The sequence below is a fragment of the Monodelphis domestica genome, chromosome 1 (genome assembly GCF_027887165.1).
Source record: "Monodelphis domestica isolate mMonDom1 chromosome 1, mMonDom1.pri, whole genome shotgun sequence".
Classification (NCBI taxonomy): domain Eukaryota; kingdom Metazoa; phylum Chordata; class Mammalia; order Didelphimorphia; family Didelphidae; genus Monodelphis; species Monodelphis domestica.
The window spans coordinates 255,742,970-255,767,061 of NC_077227.1; the positions used below are offsets into that span (position 1 = coordinate 255,742,970).

Sequence of the window (24,092 nt, forward strand, 5' to 3'; positions counted from 1 at the left end):
GCTAAGCTGCTCCTTTTATAATGATTTGACTCACAGCATTTCATGAATGAGCTGACGTCAGGACAGTTACATTCTTAAGGAGGGGTGACTGGTTACACTCCAGGCTGCTGCATTCGTTTCTTAAGAGTTTTTCTTCATTTGTACCTTCTTTCTTTTATTAAGACCATTTTTATATTGCGTAGAATTTATGTAAATGAATTTTAAGTGGAACAATGGACACCAAATGAGATATTCTTGAGAAAAACTCCCCCATATCTGATAATTCGGTGTTCCTAGGCCTGGAAACCTGCTGACGCAGATGTCCTAATATGGGAAACATCCTGTGTAAAGGGGGAGGGACTGACGGGAATCGCTATCGAGCTGAAGCCAAGTAGTTGAAGGGTAGGGTAGACCGGAGAGCTTTGGGGGGAGGGGAGAGGGGGAAGGGAAATGAAGTGATCAAACTTTATCACCTTTCTTTCTACCGCCTAGTAGCCCTATAACCCCCAGTTATGCAGGGCCTGGGAGATTATAAATCTCCTGGGTATTGACACGAGTGCAGAGCCCCAGGATTTTAGAGATCTGCCCCTTGACCTACAACTCCAGCTCTCTCAATTTTGCCAGGACCTGGATTCCAGTCTCTTCCCTATTCTCTGGCTGCTGGCAATCGATTGGTCACTAAATTTGCACGAGATGTCAGAAAATACCAAGGCTTCAGAAAGAATAGCTAACTTTATCTATGATGCTAGGAGGAGGGAAAGGTTGGGGGTGGGAGGGAAGGTGATTTTTTTCCCCTTGGCGCAAGTGGAATTATAGTGTTTTTTTGTTTTGTTGATAACTGAGGAGGAAAAAAAAGAAAAAAGAAATCAATAGATATTTGTCGTGCAAACCCCTATGTAAAGGGGAATTTGCCACCTTATAACTCGATCCAACTTGGCTGTGGGGAGACCGGGTTGTCGGAGGTGGGGGTTGGAGTTCAGCTCCGCGTAGGCAAAGCCAAGCCAGATGTGTGAGTGGGGGAACCCCCGTCCCCTCCCGCAGAACAAGAAAGAGTTTATCTAGTTCACCTTATGAAATAAGATTCACAAAATGAGCAATCAATAGGTGCTTCCAGTTTGGGGATGAGAAGCGTGGGTGGAATGGGGACTCTAAGCTAAGGAAGACGTTTAGCTCAATGAACTGGTTCTTTCAAATGGTCCGGAAAAATACAAGAAGCCCAGAAGTATCTCCGCAGTCCGGAAGACACGAAGTTTCTATTGCGAGAAAGTCGTCTGGAGCGTGCTGTCTGCCAGTGCCAAGACCCGTCTAAATCACCAAGTACTGACAATAACATTACGCCAGGAGCACCCACAACAACAACCGCTGATTTTTGCCTGAGAAACCGAGGCTCAGCTTGGCGACCTTCGAGCCAAAAAAATAGTGGCGTTTGCTGCAGTAAAAGAGCACTAGGGTACCAGGGAGGGGCGGGGGGGGGGGAGGGGGGCTAAAGGAGAGTGATGTCTTTGTACCCCAATTCTATATAGGCAACAAATGCAAGACTGTTGGTTACAACGAAATCTGAAGACGCCCCTAGACAGTGGTGATGTGGTGGGGGATTGGGATATCACGCAGGTTCCCTGGCACGCGTTAGGTCACTGCCTGGATTGTTTAGGGCTGTGCCTGGAGTCTGACAGCCGATTTGCTTCCCAGTCAGTTTCACACAGGAGCCAAAAAGATCCCGGCTATAGATAGTAACAGGGAAGCTGCTGTTTACAGCAACAAACATGAGCCTTCAGTTCAAGTATCCAGGCGACCGCTGCAGGGAGCAGCAGCACAGGCGCTTGGGAGAACTCGATGCCAGATCCCTTCTGGGAAGGATGATGGGATCTGTTGCTGTGGCTGCTTCCCGAGGTTTGAGATCATTTGCTAAGTTCAGTGACTGATGTTTTTTTTTTTTTTTGTTCCTGCGGCTGCCGCCGCTGCCGCCGCTACCGCCTCAGCTGCTGTGCTGTAACCTCCATTCTTAGAGATCTGAACCAAATGGGAGGGGAGGGAGAGAAAAAAGAGGGAGAGAGGAGAAAGAAGGAGATTCGTGGAACTGGGCCATGTGCTATTTTTGTGATACTCTGTCAGAGCAAAGGTGAAAACAGAATTTCATCATTTTATGTCACTGTTTGGCTTATGTTGCTTAGCTTTAGACACGAGAGTCGTCATTCCCCACCCCTTTGTTCGCTACTAAAAAAAAAAAAAGACCTATTAGAACAGCTCTGAATCCTAAAAGATCTTGCTCTCTTCTCTAATCCCATCTTCTCGACTTCTTGGCATTTTACTGCCCTTGGTCCGCTAAAAAGATAAGTGTTATGAAAACAGATAAATCTATAATAAAAAGCAGTGCTCTTTTCCCGTCATCCTTCACTCCCTTTCTTTATCAGATCTGGAAAAATTAGGTCAATGTTCCAAATTCCTTGAGTCTGACCTCCCTTTTGATTCCCAGCTGGGTCTTTCAGATAGTTAAGAGAAAAATGGGTAATATTTTCATTCAATTCCCCTTGAAGGCCTCTAGAATCAACACTGGATACGAACTGTGTCATCTCAAGAATTTGTGCATTCTCTTCCTCTTTTTCCATTATTTTCAAAGGAGATGGTGAAAAAAAGAATCTTTAGCTTCTCTTATGTCTGCTCTCTCCAATGCTCTATTACATCAAAATTAGAGGTGGAAGAGATATGAAAAGCTTATGAAATCCGTCCCCCTCTCTCCAGGTAGAGCAAAGAAAACTGTCTCTTTGGGTGTACTGTTGTTGGGTTTCTTTTAAGTGTTATTGATATATTTAGTTGTGACATAGACTGCATTTCCAAATATATCCCTCCATATTCTCCTTTTCCTAAAAGCTACCCCCTTAAAACAAAGGAGACAGAGACAGAAACAGAGACAAAGAGACAGACAGAAAGAGACACACACAGACACAGAGACACAGAGACAGACACAGAGCCAGAGATAGAGACAGAGAGACAGAGAGTCAGAGACAGAGACACAGAGAGAGACAGAGAGAGAAAGAGAAGCAAGACCTCTCAGAGGTTTTTCCTTCCATGCTGAGAATTGGTCACTTCTCGAACCCCAGACTATAATCGGCACTTCATCTCCAACAAAACAGTTCTCATCTTTGGTGCTGAGATTTTCAGGGCAAGGTGTAATCCCAGCTAAATAGTATTCACAGACTTATCTATTTGTTTAATCTTGTTTTCATATTCATTTAGAGCAGGGTTTCTATCAGAAGTTTTTGTCTGACTTGGGGTTAGAAATTCCTTGTGGTTCCTTGTAGCTTGTCAGCATTAGCATTAGAGGTTGGCCCTACCATCAACCTGCCAAGTTTGGAGTTTGAAGATCTCTCAGAGTTCCCAAAATTCTTTTCACAATCCATGCAAATGGAGGGGAGGGGAAACCAGGCACAAAATGAAACTCTACCCAGGGGGCAAGTGTTTTTCCAGCTTGGCTGCATTCCTGCTTTTAAACCTTTATTTCAATTTAGTAGGACTTGCCACAGATTTTTTGTTAGAATATCTCAGGGTCACTTCCATATCATAATAGGGCATCACAATAGGACTTAAGCAAAGGTAGAGGAGGAATATCTTTTTTAAATGAAAATTCATTTTATTATAGAATCTTTCACATTTATTTAGTATGTGATATAAGTATGGTTTTACGCTCAAGCATAGACTCTTCAAGTACATGAATAAAGTATGTGGCACTTTCCTGGGATATTGTACATAGTAAACCAAAAGTAATAATGTAATTATGTATGTATATTCATAAAAAATAATAATGACACCAGAAATCTTATCACAATCCTCACAACAACCTAGTGATAGTGCTACAAGTATTACTGTCCATTTTTTACAGATGAAGAAACTGAGGCAGAATGCTTAAGTGAGCTGCCAGCATGTCTGAGTCATAATTTTACCTTTATTTTATTTTTGAGATGAGATCTCCTCTTTCCAAGGCTGGGAGTACACCAACTTATCAAGGCCTGATACCAATATTACTTCTTGGAAGCTTTAACATACTCAATTTTTCAGGCTCAGTAAGGATACCTGATTAGCTTTAATACTGTTGCAGCTCAAAACTGTCAAGCAATCGACCATGAGGAGGGGTTTTCAAGCAAGGTGTTCATGAAACCAAGACCTAAATTCCATCTACTACATGATATCATTATATTTCTTGGACATTGGGAAATGGAATTCATCTTTTTAAAACTCAAATAGAAGGACAGCAAGGTGGCTCAATGGATAGAGAGCCAGGCCTAGAGACAGGGGATTCAGGGATCAAGTCTCACCTCAGACACCTCCAAGCCATGTGACTCGGGGCAACTCACTTAACCCTACTCCCCTACCCCTTACTGCTCTTCTGCCTTGGAACGAATTCTTAGTATTAATTCTAGGATGGAAAGTAAGGGTTAAAAAAAAACAAACAACCTCAAATAGAAACCTTACTTGCTTTTACTCATTTCCAACTAAGTATATAACTCGTTTTTTTTTCCATACCTCAGTGGTGTTTAAATTAAAGCTAACATACAAAATCGAACTGTTGATTCAAAAGGCTTTCTCAGGAGATGTTAAGTGAAGTCAGTAAATATTTTTTAGCTTAGTGTTGCTACATTAAGTGAAAGGCTGCTATCCTCACCTCCTACGTAAATGTCTCTGCGCACAGTCTGCACAACATGCAGAAGTATTTATTTATTTAGGGAAGTGTGGTCTGGTGGTGAAGAGCTGTGGTCTGAGCACGAGACCTCCAGTCAGAAAGACTTCTTCTTCGACCTTGAGAGAGTGCCTTCTCACCATGTTAAACTGCTTCTCCCCCCTCACATCCCCAGTCAGTGGAATAGTAACAGTGACAAAGATCCTACCTGGGTTGTCTAAATAAATCAAGTCACTAAATCTTTATTAAATATCTACCATACACCAGGTACTGTGCTGAGCACTAGAGATACAAGACATTCCCTGCCCTCAGAGAGCTCACCCTCAAAGACCAAAGCAACATACAAATGGTCATGTACAAATGACGAACAAATATGTATTGATTATATATTAATCGTCTACTAGGTGCCAGTCACTGTGCTAAGTAATAGATACAAAAAAAAAGGGCAAAAGAGTCCCTGCCCTCAAGTAAGTTACAATCTAACGGATATATAGGATAATATTGAAGTACACAGTATAAGTTGTAAATTATCTCTGAGAGAAGATATTAATGATGAGATTTATATGACATCCTAGAAATCTTTATGGAGATAAAGAGACCAGAAAGAGCATCGGATCTGGAGTAAGAGAACCTACATTCAAATCCCAGCTTTGTTAAAGATATGTGTGGCCTAGAAGGAGGCACATAACCTCTTTGGGTCTCTGTTTCCTTGAATGTAAAAACAGGGGATTGGACTAGATGACCTCTGAAGTTTCTTCCATCTCTAAGTAAAAGGCTCTTCCATTCAAAAATTGAGCAGGATATGTATCTATATGTGTGTAGCTGAGAATTACAAAATATGAAGTAACAAGAAGTTTGGGCTACTTCTCACGAGTTTGGACCCATAATTAGAAAGAAAACCTCCAATGGTGAATGAGGAAGGATAAAGCAAATGCCTGTTAATGAGCCTCACGAGGAAGGCAGTCAGTGCCTATCTATGAAAGCCACATTGTCTACTTCGAGATGACTGTTTGTTACCACACTGTTACTTCTTCAGGCCAAACGCCTGGAGATGGCAAGAAGAATTAGCCATGCCCAGTTTTGGCCTTCCATACATTCACGAGGACAATGGAGGTCGTGGGGGCAAAGTTACTTCATCTTGTGGCTCAGAGGGAGAACACAGGGATAGTCCATGCCTTAAAATACTTACTCCATAGAATTCCCTCCCCCTCAGATTAATTAGGGCTGAGGATTTGGCCACTTTGGGCACAAATGTGTTTTCATTCTGAAACACTCTTGGCATCAGGACAAGAGATGATGATTCAATTGGATCCTTCTCCTGCTTCTTTTTGAAGCTTTATATGGCCCTTGGAATATACTCCAGCTGGCTCCAAAGATGCGGGGTGCCGTTTCTGTTGCTAAGACCTATAAATTTCACGTTTCTGTTGCTAAGACCTATAAATTTCACCCTGTATGTCACAGCATCTTGCATTGTAACTGGCAGGATTGAACATGAATCCTGTTAGTCAAGCCTAACCTTGTTGACCTATATTTCATACTATGAGAAGAACAATAATGGACAGGTAGGTCCTCTTGAGCCTGCTGGCAATGCCCTCTAGGATGACGTTTTATGACTCTGGTGGATTTTGCTATCAGAATTAAAGAGTTCTCTCCACGTCACTAAACCTAGAGACTAGCAACACACCCTTAGTGGGATACCACAACTTTTGAGCTCTCTGACAAGGTGAAAATCCTTTCATAATCATTCTGGGCAGGGCAAGGAATGGATAATGGTTGGTCATATTACACCCTCTAGGGTGGTAGATGTCTCAAATATAATTTGCAATGGTTTCTTATGTTACACAACAATTTTTTAAAATAATGAATGAAAGGACATTGCTTTTTTTTTTTTTAAGTGCAGAAAAATCCTGACCAAGGCATGGTATCGTAGATGATGACCCAATCCTTAGAGAATGAGCAAGATGTCCTGTCTGGTTCCAATCCACCTGGAGCTTAATGAGCCTGCTTGGGGGCATAAAAAATAGTGGGGTTCTTCTCCCACTTCAGAGCATGGGCAGATATCCTATGACTGTTTCCTGAAGGCTTACTACATGAGGATAAAAATTCTTTTAATTGGTTATTGGGCCAGAATGGAATATGCATGCATAAGTAGGTTCAAGTAAATCATCTTGGGTTCTTTTTCCTGGAAGTTTTTTGAGTGAGGAAGATTTCTGTATGCTGCTACTAAAGATGAGAGCAAATTGTTCTATCTCCCACCTACATAGCATGTATCTATGGTACCCACATTTCTTTGATCTCTTTTGTGTTTATCCTTTTTTATTCAGGGATAAGTGAGTTTTTTTTAGATAAAAGCATCCAACTGACCAGTAAGATCAAGAGATCCTTCGAAGCTATCCAGTGTCCCACCAACACCATATTCAGTTGACTGATGGCAGTTGTAGCTGAGTCCAATGAGAAAGAGACAGTATAATAACCCTGAGGACCAATCTGTTCAATTCAATCCAGCAATGAATCTACTTGGCAGCCAAGACCAGTTGAAAAAAGGAGCAAAATATCCATTGGCTATTGTTTGTCCTTAGTTTTCCAAGAGGACCGATGACATTACTAGTGATGTCTTGACTTTCTCATGAGTTGGATTTAAATGAAGCACAAAGTCATCAAGCTCACTCTCTCTTCCCAAGTCATCCAAGTCATCCAAGACCAATGGCAGGACCCAAAATCAAGACCACTGGCGATGACCCAGGATGCAGTGAATAACCTTGGAGTCCTTGTATTAAGGGGAATTTTGGAAGGAAATAACGAACTGGAGTAAAGAGACAGAGTTGATGGAATGAAGGGAACCAGGAAATGGAGGAGAAGCCCTCAGAATCTGGGGGTGAGAATTCTGAGGAAAGTAACTGCCATCAGGGAGTTGGGTTGAGACTCTAGAGAAGAAAGGTTCTCCAAAATTCAGCTCTTTCCACCTATTGACCTCCAACCTGTTCCTAAGAGAAACCAGCCAGTTCCTGAATATCTTTTTGATCCTATACTCTGATACTACATCTGAAGAAGTCTCAAGCAGGCATTTCAAGCAACTGTGACCTAAACCACTCAGTTTGCCTTGTTCGGCTTTGGCCTCATCAAGGTGGACTAGGTCACACCCAACACCTGATTCTGTTATAATCTGCAACTTTCTCTACAAACTATATTCTACGTGGGCTTAGTCTAGGTTAGTTCAGATTAGACAGGGAGAATTAGACAGGGAGGAAGATAGCATAGCCTCAGCTTTGCTGAGGACAGAAGTGACTTTATGCAAAGTCAGATGACAGGACAAAGGTAGATTCAATCAGTATTAGGGAAACCCCTCAGTCCACCTTACCCTATCCCAATCAATAATTTATAATAAAACCCTGTTATCATTTAAGTGGAATCATATTGGTTATCTACTGGCCTTGGACAGAGAGAAGCCATTTAGCTCTCTGCATTGGAGAAGATCATTCGCCCTACCCCGAGTTAAGTAAAATCCCAGTCACTGGTCTAAATTATCTTTTAACACTTGATGTCTGACCAAGCTCTAAGTTCTCCATGACACCTGCATCAGCTGCCTTCATGGTCATTGAAACAAATTTTTCTCATCCCCCTCAACCTGGTTTAGCCAATCTGCTGAGATGGTTTTACTAGGGCTGTGGTCACAGTATGTCACAGGTTCTTGGAGCCACAAGTGAGAGCTGGGTAAGAGGTGGACACCAAAGGTGAAAGAGCAGCCCTGAAAAGGGCTCATCAAGCCCTTACCCCAGAGGTGCTAGTCCTTTCCATCAGCTACACCATATGCAGAAATGAACTTGATGAGGTCTCTAAAAAGGAAGCAGACTCCCAGAGCCAAGAAGCATGCTTACGCACACCCTGGGTTGGGTGTCAGGAAAGATTTTATACCAAACACTTTTATTTCTTTGTTTTCTTAATTTATTTTAAACTCATCTTCCATTTTAGAATCAATACTATGATGCCTGCTTGTGGGCATAAATAATAGAGAGTCTCTTCTCCCCCTTCACTGCGTGTACAGATATCTTATGACTATTTCCTACAGATATGCTGTGTGAGGATAAAAAATCTTTTAATAACTGTGGGGCCAGAATGGAGTAAGCATGCAAAAGTAAGTTCAAGTAAACAATCTTGAATTCTCTTTCCCAGAAGCTTAGTTCTAAAGTAGAAGAGCAGCAAGGGCTAGACAATGGAGAATTAAGTAACTTGCCCAGGGTCACACATCTAGGAAGTGTCTGAGGTCATATTTGAACCCAAGACTTCCCATCTTTAGGCCAGGCTCTCTATCCACCAAGCCATATCACTACTCCCTACTAAACACTTTAAATTTGAGCCCACTCTCCTTAGGAGCTACATATATGCAGAAAGAAGACTATATTTCCAGTTTGACGGTAGGGGATCTATACTTTATGATAATTTCTCAGTTGTCATTTCATTTTTGTAAAACTTGCAAGTTGTTTTAGTCAAATCCAACTTTTTGTAATCCCATTTGGGATTTTCTTGGCCAAGACACACTGGAGTGGTTTGCCATTTCCTCCAGCTCATTTTTCTGATGAGGTAACTGAGACTGACAGGGATAAATAACTTGCCCAAGGTCACACAACTAATACATGGCCATGGCCAAATTTGAACTCAGGAAGAGCAGTCTTCCTCATTCCAGGTATTTATTAAACACCTAAGATGTCCTGGGCACTGTTCGAGGCCCTGGAGATATAAAAGTGAAAAAATATATATAATTCCTGCCCTTGTAGAGTTTATATTCTTCTGGGAATTATTTTCTTCTTTTTCATTTTAGGGATATTTGGTATGGTCTCAACTTGTTTTAAATGTCTGCATTGGCCCTGAAATACAAGGTAGGCTATTTGGAAATCAATATTAAAGTGTTTATCTTGGGTTCACAAATATATAGATATATTCATGTACTAAATAGAAGGTTCATTGAATAGTTTCAGAAATGTCTTAAGAGCCCTCTCTTTTGACAATCATTTAGAAAGTTCTTAGTCAATGGTATGCTGGTAAGTGTTTATCAATTGACTCTGTGGGGAAAAAAAAGTATGCCTACAACACACTCTTTTAAAAAATCCTTATCTTCTGTCCTACTATCAGTTCTAAGACAGAATTGTGACAAAGACTAGGCAGTTGGGGCTAAGTGACTTGCCCAGGGTCACACAGATGGGAAGGGTCTGAGGTCAAATTTGAACCCAGGACTCCCCTCTCCAGGCCTAGTTCTCTATCCACTGTGCTACCTAGCTGCCCCTCTACAACACACTTTTAACTTTAATTTGCATTATTAACATTTTCTCTGAGTCTAAACAATCAACAGAACAATAAACGGAGCCCTGATTTGGATCATTTGCTGACTTCCAAGATATAAATGCTCATGATGAAATTTTAACATTCAGCTCTCTCACATCCAGTTCCAGCTGGCTCAGGCATACCCCTTCTGAGAGGACAAGGGGTTAACAAACTTCCAACCCTGAATAGACCCACTTCCCATCCCTTGCCTAGCAACCTGTTATTTCAGTTTCAGTTTCTAGATATCAGCCTAGTAATTCTGGTCAGGATGAGGTGGAATTCCAACCAGGACATCTCCCAAGATTCTTTCTTTTTATCATTCATTGAGGAAATTAAGTGCCTATAACAATTTTCTATTAAAAGAAAAAAATTCCCATGTGAAATTAATATCTTGGCCAGTCTTTTCAGTTTAATAGTGTTGGGTACCTAGATGCGCTAAATCCATATTGTCTGGTTGATTGAATAAATCAACAAATGATCAATTGACCTAGACATTTTGATTTTTCAGTTCTTTCAATTGTGTCTGCCTGGCCCCATTATGGGGTTTTCTTAGCAAAGACACTGAAGTGATTTGCCATTTCCTTCTCCAGATCATTTTACAAATGAAGAAACTGAGGCAAACAGGGGTAAGTGACTTGCTCAGGGTCATATAACCAGTAAGAATCTAAGGCCAGATTTGAATTCAGGAAGAAGAGTATTCCTAACTCCAGGCTCTGTGCTCTATTCATTGAACAGCCTAGAACTGCCAATAAGTAATCTCCCTTAAATTTTCCCAGTAGACAATACTACAATAGAAAGAATCCTGGGTTTGGAATCAGATACCTTGGATTAGAATATTGGATTTTCCCAATTAGCTGTGTGACCCTAAGTAACAAGGTAGCACAAAGGATGAGCTTAGAGTTAAAAAGACCAATGCTCAAACCCCAGACATTGACATTTACCAGTTATGCAACACCCTATGTCCCTCCAGTCACTTTATCTGTCTGCCTCAGTTTTCTCAACTGTAAAATGGGGGCAATAATAGGGCTTATCTCCCAGGGTTTTTAGGAGGCTCAATAGCACAGTAAGTGCTTCAGAAATTCTTGTTTCCTTTCCTTCCTTCCCCTCTTGATTTTAGTTTCCTCAACTATACTAGTCCTTTTTTATCCTCTCCACCAAGGACAAATACATTTGGGAACAAAAGTTCTGCTGTTTCGAGATGGAAGTGTATAAGTCTTTTATGCCTCTCCTCCTTAAAGGGAATGAGGGAGGAGGTGGAGCTGGCTAAATATCTCATCAGGATCCAGAAGTGAGTGAGTGCACAAAGATTATACCAGGCTTCTCTATAATACCAGGGTGACAATAGAGAAGAGGGAGGTGGGACATGACATCATGGCCATGGATGCTGTTGTCTCCACACGGGTCTAACCATGGGAAGAACGGGGCTGAGCCCTTGGTTTGATTGGAGTTGGTGAAACAAGAGCAAGAAGCAAGGGTGTAGGCACTTAAGAGTGAGGGTAAAATGGGGAAGCTGGCTTGTGTGTGACGGTGAGAAAACGAAACAGTTCTGTCGCCATCAACCACCAAGGCCAGATGGGACAAGCTGAGGTCCCAGAGAGAGGCAAGCCCTATCACTAAGGAAAGATTCATGCAGACAGTGCCTCTCCCCACTCCCTTCCTGTCCCATGGAGCCAATGTCTCATTTGGATTCTCTATCCTTTAAGTTTGTCCATAATTCCTGATTTAATTGGTACTTTAACACTCGCTTACTATAAATAAAATATAATGGATCATAACTTTTTTTGATTTGTGTGTTTCATTATTTGTAAACAAGGAGGTGCAGAAGACAGAAGTGACTACCTTAGTATAAGGCAATATCAGTTGGGAACTTAGGACTTATATGAAAAAAATAATATTGATTTATTAAGTTTAATAAATGCCCCAAAGTGGGTAAAGCTGGGATCTGGGATTTTGAGCCATAGGTAAAAGGAAATCAATCAACATTGCTAGCAGTGGGTCTTAATGCCTTCTCCTTTTTCCCTTAGCACCTGTCCTCTTCCTGCCCTCAGACACACACAGACTTGAAGAGACATCCCTCCATAGGGGTGGGGTTGAGGGTGATGATTTGAGAATAGGTCATGCCTAATGGGAAAAGAAAAAGAGTGCCTGGATCAGGTCAGTAATGTCTGCCTTCCAAGGGAGGAACCCTTTCCTTTCCTTTTTACCTTCAAACATGAGTACAAACCCTCCTAGACAGAGGCTACATGGGAAATAAGGAAGCTGGATAAACTGTCCTCTTAGATCACCTCTCTATCTGAATCTTTGATCCTACCTTGGAATGGTAGCCATGTGTAAAGTGCCTTGAGGAAAGGATCAGTTGCTTTTCTTTTTCTTTCCTTTTCTGGTTAAATCCTCACCTTCTGTCTTAAATTTGATACTAAGTATCAGTTCCAAGGCAGAAGAACAGTAAGGCCTAGACAAGAGGGGTTAAGTGACTTGCCCAGGGTCATATAACTAGAAGTGTTTGTGATCATATTTGAACCCTGGTCATCCCATCTCCAAACCTGGCTCTCTAGCTACTGAGCAACCTAGCCCCCAGTTGCTTTTTTTTTAATTTAAAAAAAATTTGTCTATGGTTACATGATTAATGTTTTCTCCCTCCTCTCATCCCTCCCCACTCCTGGAGTTGACAAGCAATTCCATTGGGTTATACATACATACATATATATACATATATACATATATACATATATATATATATTATCACTCAAACCCATTTCCATATTATTCATTTCTGTAAAAGATGGATCCTTTAAAACCAAAACCCTAAATCACATACCCACATAAACAAGTGATAAATCACATTTTCTTCTGGATTTTTACCCAATTGCATAAGTTCCCTGAACATGGTGTTACACACAGTGTCCCCAAAGTCTCGGTGCTGTTTTAAAAGTGCAGTGCTTCTAAGCCACCAATTTTCAGACACCCCTTACTATGATGCATAATTGGTACCTGAATGCTTACCTGCTGTAAATAAAATAAAATCTCTCTCAACATCTTTTGATTTATGCATTTAACACACAATTGCCTATGTAGTAGGCATCCATAGGCATTTTCAATTCAATTCAATAAATGTTTCCTAATTGTCAGGCATTGTGCTAAGCATTGCTGGATACAAGGAGAGGTAAAAGACAGTCCTTGCCCTTAGGGAATTTACAATCCAATTACACATCCAACATATAAACAAATCTATGCAGCACCAGCCCCATACTGAATAAATGAGAAATCATTAATAGAGTAAGAGGGATTAGGAAAAGGTTCCTGTACAAAGATGGATTTTAGTTGGGATGTAAAGGAAGCCAGGGAGGTCAGTAGTTAGAATGGAGACAGGAGAGATTTCCAGGCATGTCAATTAGGCAATTAAAGAATTTGGTACTGACACCCTGATGCTCTTCAGGTTAAATTCAAAATTATATCTCTCCCAGATGCTGTTCATTCAAGCTGGATGTCATTGCAGGGGCATGTTTAATGACACTATATTCCTACTCTGCATATTTGCCAGCAGGGTTCATCATCTCTTTATAACAACACTGTTATCATCTCCAAGATAACTAGATAACTTGGAATACCTTGACCACCTGCCAAAATGGGAGTGCCCGCTGGAGAGCATCATGTGGTTTTACTCTAGCCAATGAACACAGGAGATGTCCCATCAGATTGGCATTTAGGAATGTGGACCTGTAAGCCAAGGATAACTTTCCCTTTGATGTTCATCTATGAGACAGTGTGATATGGTGGAGAAAGCACTGGGATTGGACTTGGATTCAACAAAATCCAAGAGACTGCTCTTTCATGGACTGGATAGTAACTCACTTCATTTCTCTCTGAGACATGATTTCTTCATCTGCCAAATGGACAGAATAATACTGACTCTACTTCATACAGTCATTAGGAGTGAATCGCTCTGTAAACCTTCAGGTTCAATATAAACATGAATTATAATTATTATCATCTGATTCCAGTCATGTAAAATTCCACAGGTTAACTAAGGATATTTGAGCTTGGAACTGGAACAAAAAACAAAATGAACATGGCATTGCTGGAAATTTTATTCTACCATACTGGTTGGGGTTGAGGAAAGTGAAGGAAAACAGTCAGTCCTTTATTCAACATTCCACAAATATTTATTTAGTACTAGTAACAATAATAATTTTGTAAATATATAGGCACTTCAAGGATTACCAAGAACTTTGTAATAATAATCATTGACATTTATATGGTGCTTTAAAGTTTGCAAAGCATTTTATGTAGATACCCCATTTGAGCCTCACAATGATGTTTTGAGGTAGAGACTGCTGGGATTCTTTTTTTTTTTTTAATAAGCTCTACCTTCTGTCTTGGAATCAATGCTGTCAAATGACTTTCCCAGGGTCACACAGCTAGGAAGTGTCTGAGGTCAAATTTGAACCCAGGAGCTCCCTTCTCTGGGCCTGGCTCTCAGTCCAGTGAGCTACCCAGCTGCCCCCTGATGGGATTCTTATCACCATTGTTCTCTGTTCTTAACCTGCAATTTCATTGGTATAAGGAATTCCCAACATGGAAACTTTCTCCACTGATACAGAGCAGCAATTTACTTGTAACTTAAGATGGCAAAATTCATTATTGCTGAGCTGGGAGTGACTTCAGAGATCATTTAAGAGCCACAACATGAGGAAACTGAGGCCCAGAGAAGTTAAATGACATGCCATGGTCAAATACTGATTAAAGTGGCAGAACCAACATTTGATTACAAATCTGGATTTTGGAATATTGCCTGGACCCCTGCAATATTATACAAATTGCTCAAAACAAAACCAAAAAAGGCTCAGTGGATTAGAGAGACCTGGAGACAGAAGGTTTTGGGATTCAACAGACCTCAAATACTTCCTCACTGTGTGACCCTGGATAAATCACTTAATCCTCATTGCCCAGTCCTTACTGCTCTTCTGCTTTGGAACCAGAACCTAGTATTGATTCTAAGACAGAAGGTAAGGGTTTAAATACAAACAAACAAACAAAAACTCACACATTGCTCATAGTCATGCAGCTAATATGTGTTAGAGACAGGCGCTGAGCTCAGGGACAACCCTCCAGATTCTACACTATACTCTCATCCCAATTTACCAAGAAGGAAACCAAGACCCAAGAGGTCTATAACTAAAATGCATCAATGGCAGGATTTAAATCAAGATCTTCATGAATCCAAGTCCTACACATTATCGACTCTATTGCATGCATATTCATCCAGGTGATTTTTGTGTTCTGCTAAAGCAACAGAAAACTGAGGCCATATCACATAGAAGCAATTCCAAAGTACAGTTACTTTTATTTTTTCTACCTCCCTTTTGGCCAGGTTAGGCAAATGGCCTCCAAAATCCATTAAAAATCAATACATACTTTCTAGTGTAGGCAGAATATATTTAAATTAAATAAATCTTCGATTAGTTTATTTTAGATTAGACATTAGACAAGAAAAACCCTAAGGTGATGAAATGGGATTTATTTATAAGCATTCCTATCAGAAAGTCACACCCTGGTTGCTATTTTTCCATTGGTGGAGAATTATGCTTCAGGGAAGAAAGAATTTTCTCATGCTCCAAAATATTATTGTCTTGGGTAATTACCGTCAAGAAAGTCACCGACGGATTCTCACATTGATATTGTTGAATTAATTAGTACAGTCCTCCATCCTCTCAAATGGTACAGATGAGTCAACCATCCTGGCGTTCATAATACAACAGGACAGAATGAGAGGGTGCCTTACGACTCACACTTCCAAATACAACTGTCAGCCCACAGTACCAATGCGCCCGATTCTTTACCCTCTACCCAATTTGCTGATTGGTTGACACCACCTTAATTGGTGTTGACAAACTTGACAAGATTATACCCAGAGTTCAAACTGCTGCCTGTCAGTTGTCACCCCTACTCCAAAGAGAATTTGGATGATTCTCTTTTATGCCTCTATCAGTCAGTTGGCATTTATTAAGCTATTACTATATGACAATCACCACTGTAAGTGTTTTTTACTGAAAGTTCCTAAGGTTCTTAGATTATAGACTTGGGCTGGAAGAGACCTTGGAGATCCTAGAGTCAAACACCTTAATTTTATAAGTGAGGAAAGTGACTCAGAGGCTAATGACTTATCCATAGTCATATAAATGGTAAAGCAGTGAAATTAGGATTCAAACATTGTACTTAGGAGTCTATTGACTCTAGAACCAGCGCCTGTCCCAGTGTACCACAAATTCCTGACATTAAAACCCAATCAGAAATGATCATTCATAAAAATACATATGTGCTTCCCCCTTAAGTCAGACTCTTCAAAGTCCAGTTCATCTGCTGTCTGTCATGAAGCTTTCCTTGAGTCCCACAAGCCAGAAGTTATCTCTAGATCTTCCAAACCTTCACTGGGATTTCCCCTTATTTTATTTTTGAGACATGATTTGTTAATTCTAAATGTGTCTTCTTCCTTTTGCTCACAAATGATAAGAGAGGGAAAGTTAGAAGACTCAGTAGATTGAAAGCTGACTTAGAGATGGGAGTTCCTGGGTTCAAATGTGGCTTCAAACACTTTCTAGCTGTGTGACCCTGGGAAAGTCACTTAACTCCCTTTGCCTAACCCTTACTGCTTAGTATTGAATTCAAGATGAAAAATAAGGGTTAAAAAATGATAAGAGAGTTATTTTGGTGACATATGGGTTGTTCCAAAGTCTTTGGCTCTCAAATTGTAACTTGTGTTATGGAGAACCTGGGAGTTGACTCATTTGGTCCACTTAAGATTATAGAGAGCTAATTGTAGAGTGTTGAGTCTAATGGTGCCCGTGCCTTCAAATCTCTACCACACAAAAACAATGCATGCTAAAACTCAATAATGGTTCTGGAAAAGAAATCATGAACTATACCTCTCAGTGAAGAGGCAAGGGACTACCAGGGCAGAATGCCATATACACTATTCAGTGTAACCACTATAACAGATATTCTACTTATCCATTTTTCTTGGTCACAACGAAGGATTCAGGAGATTTGTATGAACTGATGCAAAGTGAAGTGAGCAGAGCCAGTAGAATAATGTACAGAGTAACAGCAATACTGTAAAATGATCAACTATAAATGACTCAGCAAAACAATGATCCAAGACAGCTCCAAAGGATTTGTGATGAAAGCTGCTATCCATTGCCAGAGAAAGAACTGATGGAGTCTGAATGCAGATTGAAACATACAATTTCCCCTTTATTTTCTTCATGAAATTTTTTTAGTGATACATGGCTTCTTCTACAGCATGATGAATAAGGAAATATGTATCACATGATAGCCCATATATAACCTACATTAAATTGCTTCCCAGCTCAGGGAGGAAAGGAGGGAAGAAGAAACAGAGAATTTAGAACCCAAAATGTAAGAAACAAATATTAAAATTTTTCTGCATGTAATTGGGCAAAAATAAAATATTACCCCCAAAAAAGAAGCAAAGCAGGATTTAAAAAAAAATTTAACTCCTTGCCTTCTGCCTTGAAATTGACACTATGTAGTTGTGTCTAGAGTCATACAGTTAGGAAGTATCTGAGGTCATGTTTGAACCCAAGACTTTCTGTCTCTAAACTTGGCTCTCAATTCACTGAGCCACCTAGCTCTACCCAAGGATTTAGTTTTGAAGAGGTTGAAGGTAGAGGAGAAGGAAGAACTAGAAATGTCTCTAATGTAAAAAAAATTAAATAAAGGCATCAATTAAGACTTTTTTAAAAAAAGATACATCCTGCCATTTTATAGCAACTTTTCTTTAAAAAGAGGATGATGTAGAGTAAAAATTTTTGAACCCACGAATTGCATACCTAAATATATTCCTTTTCTTGGACTTGAAAAAGACTTTGTAAAAGAATAACAAGAGAGTTCAGACTGGTGTACTTTAGAACAAAACAGTAGAATAACAAATAAGACAATTACTTTCTCCAATGGCTCTGCTTCTTTTCCAGATTCCATTGATGTCAGGAGAATGTCCTAGGAAGAGTATGCCGTGTGCTTAAGGATCCTAGCTTCTCGTGAACATTCCTTTATTGAGCACTTGGCTCTTTTGTCTCTACTCAAGGCTATTCTACAAGACATACTGGCATCAGCCCACCTTTGGTTCCTGTAAATATAATGTCTATGCAGAACTACTTGAACTATTTCTTTGCTAATACAACCAAGTATATGAACTGGATGGTATAATTTACTGATGAAAATTAGAACGGAAGATCATGATTTTTTAAAAATCAAGCAGAGAAAACTCTGAAGCAACAGGAAAAGGTAAATCAAAGGATTAGGAGCCTGGACTTTAAGCCCATAAAGATGAATTCTTTAATCCCCAAAACAATTTCATGCCAGCATATTCCTAAAGGTCCTTTGTGAATTCCATTGTTATGAGAGGGAGAGGTTAGAGTTCAGTTCTCAGAGAACAGATGGTTCACATCCTGGTTGGTACTAATTGTTCCAGGGAGTGAAAAACAAGTGAACTTGATACTCACAAACCAGTAAAGAAAGAAAATCTCAATAATATCTGGAATGAGTCAACCATAGTATACCAACAAGTGATTGATTAATGCCATGTAGTCTAGTACTAAAGAACATGACTAGAGTACTGAGCCTGGAGTCAGGAAGGCATGAGTTCAAATATGGTCTTGAATACTTACTAGCTGTGTGACCTGGGCAAGTCACTTCATCCTGTGTACCTCAGTTTTTTCATCTATAAAAATGAGCTGGAGAAGGAAATGGCAAACCACTCCATTATTTTTGCTAAGAAAACTCCAAATGAGGAGAAACAGAAGGAAAACAAATAAATGACTTATCAACTGTTTATATGGATATATGATTGGGGGTTTGGGTTTTAAAAGATTACTACAAAAATGAATACTATGGAAAGAGATATAAGTATAGTGGGCATTCAATGAATGTTTGGGTGCCACAATTGTCATCTTCATATTTTAACTGTATCAATGGATTTTGTTCTCTTCTGTGCAACAAATGGTCCTCTCCATGCCCATAATAAGTGAATCCTGCAACTCCCCAAGCCTCTAGTTTGATCACCAGGGCACAGTTTGTGATAGACAATTTGCCTCAAGAGTCTCTATTATGTTGCTGCTAATTGAATTCTATCTTGAGCTCTTATCCAGATTTTTTTACAAAGACTATGTGCTGGCTACATTGCATTCACGTCTTTTCTGTTCATATCTAGCACTTCCACTTTTGATGAGGGAAATTATCATCAGCCAAAAGAACAAGAAGAATGGACCAAATATCACCTGGGATGCTGGTTAAACCTGTTCTTCTACTGCATTTTTCACCTGCCTTAGACACTGGTTGGAAGGTACAGTTGTTCCCTCCTCTGGGAGCAGAGCCAGCCTCTGCCTTACAATCCTTTCTGTTTTAGCCGAGTCAAGTATGGATCTCAGTGAACCCATCCCTAGGCCAAACAGGAATTGATCCGGGTGGAGAGGGCATTGGTCCAAGGAAAGGACAAGGAAAAAAAATTGCTATGTCTGAATAAGTTGAGCTAATTCTTAGGGAATTATATCAAGCATTATATTCATGTCATCAAGAAAGCACCCTGGCAAGATTATTATTATCCACTAATCATTCAGAAAATGTTGATGAGCAGGCAGACAGTTTAAGAGGTGATCAGTTGAATTTGGAATAATAAAAGGAAAATTTTGCAAGCCTAAGTGATGCCCTTCGAGCTGGCAAAGAACGGAAAGAAAAGACTTATGAAAAAGATTTCCTTTTCCTTGAATCTTAGCTAAAATCCCATCTTCTCCCAGAGACCTTTCCCAATCTCTCCTCAATGTTAATACCTTTCCTCTATTGATTATCTCCAATTTATCTTGTTTATTTAAAAAAATTAAGTCCTTACCTTCTGTCTTAGAATCTATATAAGTATCAGTTTTAGGGCAAAAGAATGATAACGGCTAGGAGATTGGGGCTGAGTGACTTGACCAGGGTCACACAGCCAGGAGGTATCTGAGATCAGATTGGAATCCAGGACCTCATCTTGTATACCTCTTGTCTATTTGGAGTTATTTGTATGTTTCTATGTGCATAAATGCTTATTAAATGCTTTTTCATTCATTCATGAATTTGCTCAGTCATTCATGATTTTATTCCCTCTTTAGAATGCAAGTTCCTTGAGGACAAGAATTGCTTCATTTTTCCCTTTGTATGTCCACTATCCATTAGATCTTGAGCTTCTTGAGAGTATGGGCTATCTTTTACATTTCTTAACATTTCTCACCTTTAACATAGTGCCAGATAAATAATTGGTGCTTAATAAATAGACTTTGAACAACTGATTGTGGAGTTAACATGGGGGCAGATTTGATCAAAAAACAATTCTGCCAACTCATGTAGAGGAGGAACAACTATCTGCTAGGTAAGGTCAACCAGTGTGGGACAGAAGAAAAAACCATGAGGTCAGTCTTTGGTGTTCTACTTCCTTTTTTTTTTTCTTCCTACCCTTTTGGTGCCCTTTATCCCATGCATAATCAGCCTTCCAGTGTTCATATGCTCCCTAATTTTTTCTTAGACCTGATACTACATATTGGTTCCAAGGCAGAAGAGCAGTAAAAGTGAGAGAAATTGGGTTTAAATGACTTGTCCAGTCACCCAGCTAGGCAGTGTCTAATGCTACATTTGAACCCAGGACTTTCCATCTCCAGACCTGACTCTCTATCCACTGAGCCAACTAGCTTCCCTTTTGCTGCCCAATCTTTTACCAGTATCTAGTTGAGTGCTTTGAACAAAGTGGATGTGTTTTTGAATGAATGTTTGAAAGAGGGGGCAGCTAGGTGGCTCAGTGCATTGAGAGCCAGCCAAGCCTAGAGATAGAAGGTCCTGGATTCAAATAAAGCCTCAGACACTTCTAAACTGTGTGACCCAAGGCAAGTCACAACCCCCAGTGCTTGGCCCTTACCGCTCTTCTGCCTTAGAACCAAAACCCAGTATTGATTCTAAGATGGAAGGTAAAATAAAATTTAAAAATAAAAAAAATCTTTCAAATATGACCTCAGATACTTCTCAGCTGTGTGACCCTGGGCAAGTCATTTAACCCCTATTTCGTAGTCCTTAGCATCCTTCTGCCTTAGATCCAATACCCACTGTTGATTCTAAGATGGAAGGTAAGAGTTTTTATTAAAAAAAAATGAATGTATGAAAGACCCTTACATCTGACTAATTTACATTAAAATGCTAAAAACTAAATATGTTACTCTAATTGATGTTTGTCCAAGTGCATAATAATAAAACAAAGAAATGTAAAAAATAAAATGTAGGTTATTCTTTCCAAGAATATTTAGATTTTGAAATAAGAACTTTGGGAGAAAAAGTTGAACGAATTAAAAGATCATTTTGGAAAATTGTGGAAGAAATTTTTGTTGACTGACCCCAAAGGACCTTTCCCCCAACCATTTGTCACTGTATAAAAAGAACTCTTCTCATCAAAACAACTCTGAGGTATCACTTCACAGCTAGCAGATTGACTAACATGACAGCAACAGAAAGTAATGAATGCTGGAGGGGATGTGGCAAAGTTGGGACATTAATGCACAGCTGGTGGAGTTGTGAATTGATCCAACCATTCTGGAGGGCAATTTGGAACTATGCCCAAAGGGCGATAAAAGACTGTCTGTCCTTTGATCCAGCCATAGCACTGCTGGGTTTGTACCCCAAAGAGACAATAAGGAAAAAGACTTATACAAGAATATTCATAGCTGCACTCTTTGTGGTGGCCAAAAATTGGAAAACGAGGGGATGCCCGTCAATTGGGGAATGGCTGAACACATTGTGGTATATGTTGGTGATGGAATACTATTGTGCTCAAAGGAACAAAGAACTGAAGGGATTCCATGTGAACTGGAATGACCTCCAGGAAGTGATGCAGAGCGAGAGGAGCAGAACCAGGAGAACATTGTACACAGAGACTGATACAGTGTGGCACAATCAAATATAATAGACTTCACCATTAGTTGCAATGTAGTGATCCTAAACAACCTGGAGGGATCTACAAGAAAGAACACTATCCACATTCAGAGGAAAAACTGTGAGAGTAGAAACACAGAAGAAAAACAACTCCTTGACTACATGCCTCGAGAGGGATATGGTTGGGGATGTAGACTCTAAATGAACATCCTAGTGCAAACATCAACAACATGGAAATAGGTTCTGATCAAGGACACAAGTAATACCCAGTGGAAATTGCCTGTGGGCTGCGGGAAGGGTGAGGGGAGGGGAGGGAGGGAAAAAAATATGATTCTTGTAACCAAGAAATAATGTTCTAAATTGACTAAATAAATTAATTTAAATTAAAAAAAAAAAGAACTCTTCTATTCTTCGAATGGATGAGAATTCTGATGTATGACTCTACTTTTGTACTCCCCTAATATTAGACTGTGAATCCCTGAGAAGAGCAATTACTGGGCTTTTTTCTTTGTATTCCCAGCCTTTAGTACAGTGCCTGCCACATAGTAGGTGCTCAATAATTGTTAATTGACCAACTGACTAGCATACTTCCAGCAAACTGATGGCTGTCATGGGAATCTTACAGAAAAAAAAAATCAGCTTCATTATTCAAAGAAAGGTCCCCCTGCCCCTCCCCACCAATTCTTGGAGCAAAGCAAAAAAGTTGCTCTATGAGGGGTCTTGAAGGTCCAGGCTACCTCTGTCTGGGTAGTTCACCTTTGTCTGGCATTTAAGGCCCTCTACATATGGCTCCTTCTTATTTTTCTAATCACTTCATATTACTCTCCTTCATGAACTCATTCCCTAATTAAAGGACTTCCCGATGTTTCTTGAATTCAACATTCCTATCTTGCCTCTCCACACATTAGTCCAATGCCAAATATTCCCCATAATCTCCATCTCTCAGAAACCTTGTTTTCTTCAAGGCTCAGCTCTCCTCTATGGAGCTTTCCCTGGCTCTTGGTATATTCTCCCAAATGTTAATGTTCTCTGTTCAATCTACCTTCAATCATACTTTTATACAGCTAGTGCTGTCTCCTTCAGAATATCTGAGTGCAGGGCAGCTACATACCAGGCCTGGAGAAAGGAGGTTTGAGGTACAAATATGATTTCAGACACTTCCTAGCTAGGTGACCCTGGGCAAGTCACTTAGCCCCCATTGTCTAGCCCCTTCCTGCTACACACTTCCACTTTGGGAACCAGTCGAGAAATGAAGCCCATGGTAGCTGGGTTGCTCAGTAGATTGAGAGCCAGGCCTAGAGATAGGAGGTCCTAGGTTCAAATCTGGCCTCAGACACTTTCCAGCTGTGTGACCCTGGGCAAGTCACTTGCCTAGCCCTTACCACTATTCTGCCTTGAAACCAATACATAGTATTGATTCCAAGATGGAAGGTAAGGGTTTTAAAAAAAGAAAGGAAGGAAGGAAGCCCAAAGCAAGAAAGCCAGCCATTGATGCAGGTAGAAGTTCACTTAACTAGAGGCAGTTAGATGGCTCAGTGGATAGAGAACACAGACTAGAAACAAGGAATCCTGGGTTCAAATTTGGCTACTTTCTAGGGATGCAAGGCAAGTCCCTTAACCCCCATTAGGAGTCCTTTCATCATTAATCTACTACATGACAAGAAACAAGCAGAAAGCTCATCATTCCTGCCTATCAATAAATCATAATAAATAATTAATTCTATGGCCAGATTCATATTTTAATTAAAATAGCCCCAAAGGGCCCAAGTGTTGAGTTGCCCATGTGGTGGAGCAGTGGGAAGCAGGGAATATCTGTGTCTGCCCTATATACTAAAAGAGTGTCTTCCACGTGGCCATGTTTAATGTTTATTCAGTTAAATTGAATTGAATAAAGAAATTATTACTTTCTAGAGGTAGAGTTCAAAGGGACCCAGAAATCATCTAGTTCAACTTCCTCATTTTTCCAGATGAGGAAACTCAGGGCTAGAAAGATGAAGAAACTTAGGAAGACAGAATGATAAATGAATAAACAAAGGTTTCTAGAACCAAGAGTAGATCATTCATTCATTGAACATTTAGAAATTCCCAAGTGTTTCATAATTATTAGTGGTTCTTCTTACAATAATCCTATGAGACTGCTATATCTTCCTTTCCCCCTATT

General features: G+C 40.0%; 1 long non-coding RNA gene across 2 annotated transcripts; it reads left to right on the forward strand.

The window, feature by feature from the left end:
• The first annotated feature begins 3,968 nt into the window (after nucleotides 1-3,968).
• LOC103097048 (uncharacterized) lies at nucleotides 3,969-22,270 on the forward strand. 2 transcript variants are annotated; one of them, XR_008914967.1, is made up of 5 exons: nucleotides 3,969-9,525; nucleotides 11,127-11,259; nucleotides 11,992-12,121; nucleotides 17,959-18,271; nucleotides 19,197-22,270. It is a non-coding gene; the product is annotated as an uncharacterized LOC103097048 (long non-coding RNA). The 2 variants fall into 2 exon arrangements; XR_008914966.1 differs by having other exon boundaries at nucleotides 3,973-9,525; nucleotides 11,127-11,255.
• Nucleotides 22,271-24,092: the final 1,822 nt, after the last annotated feature.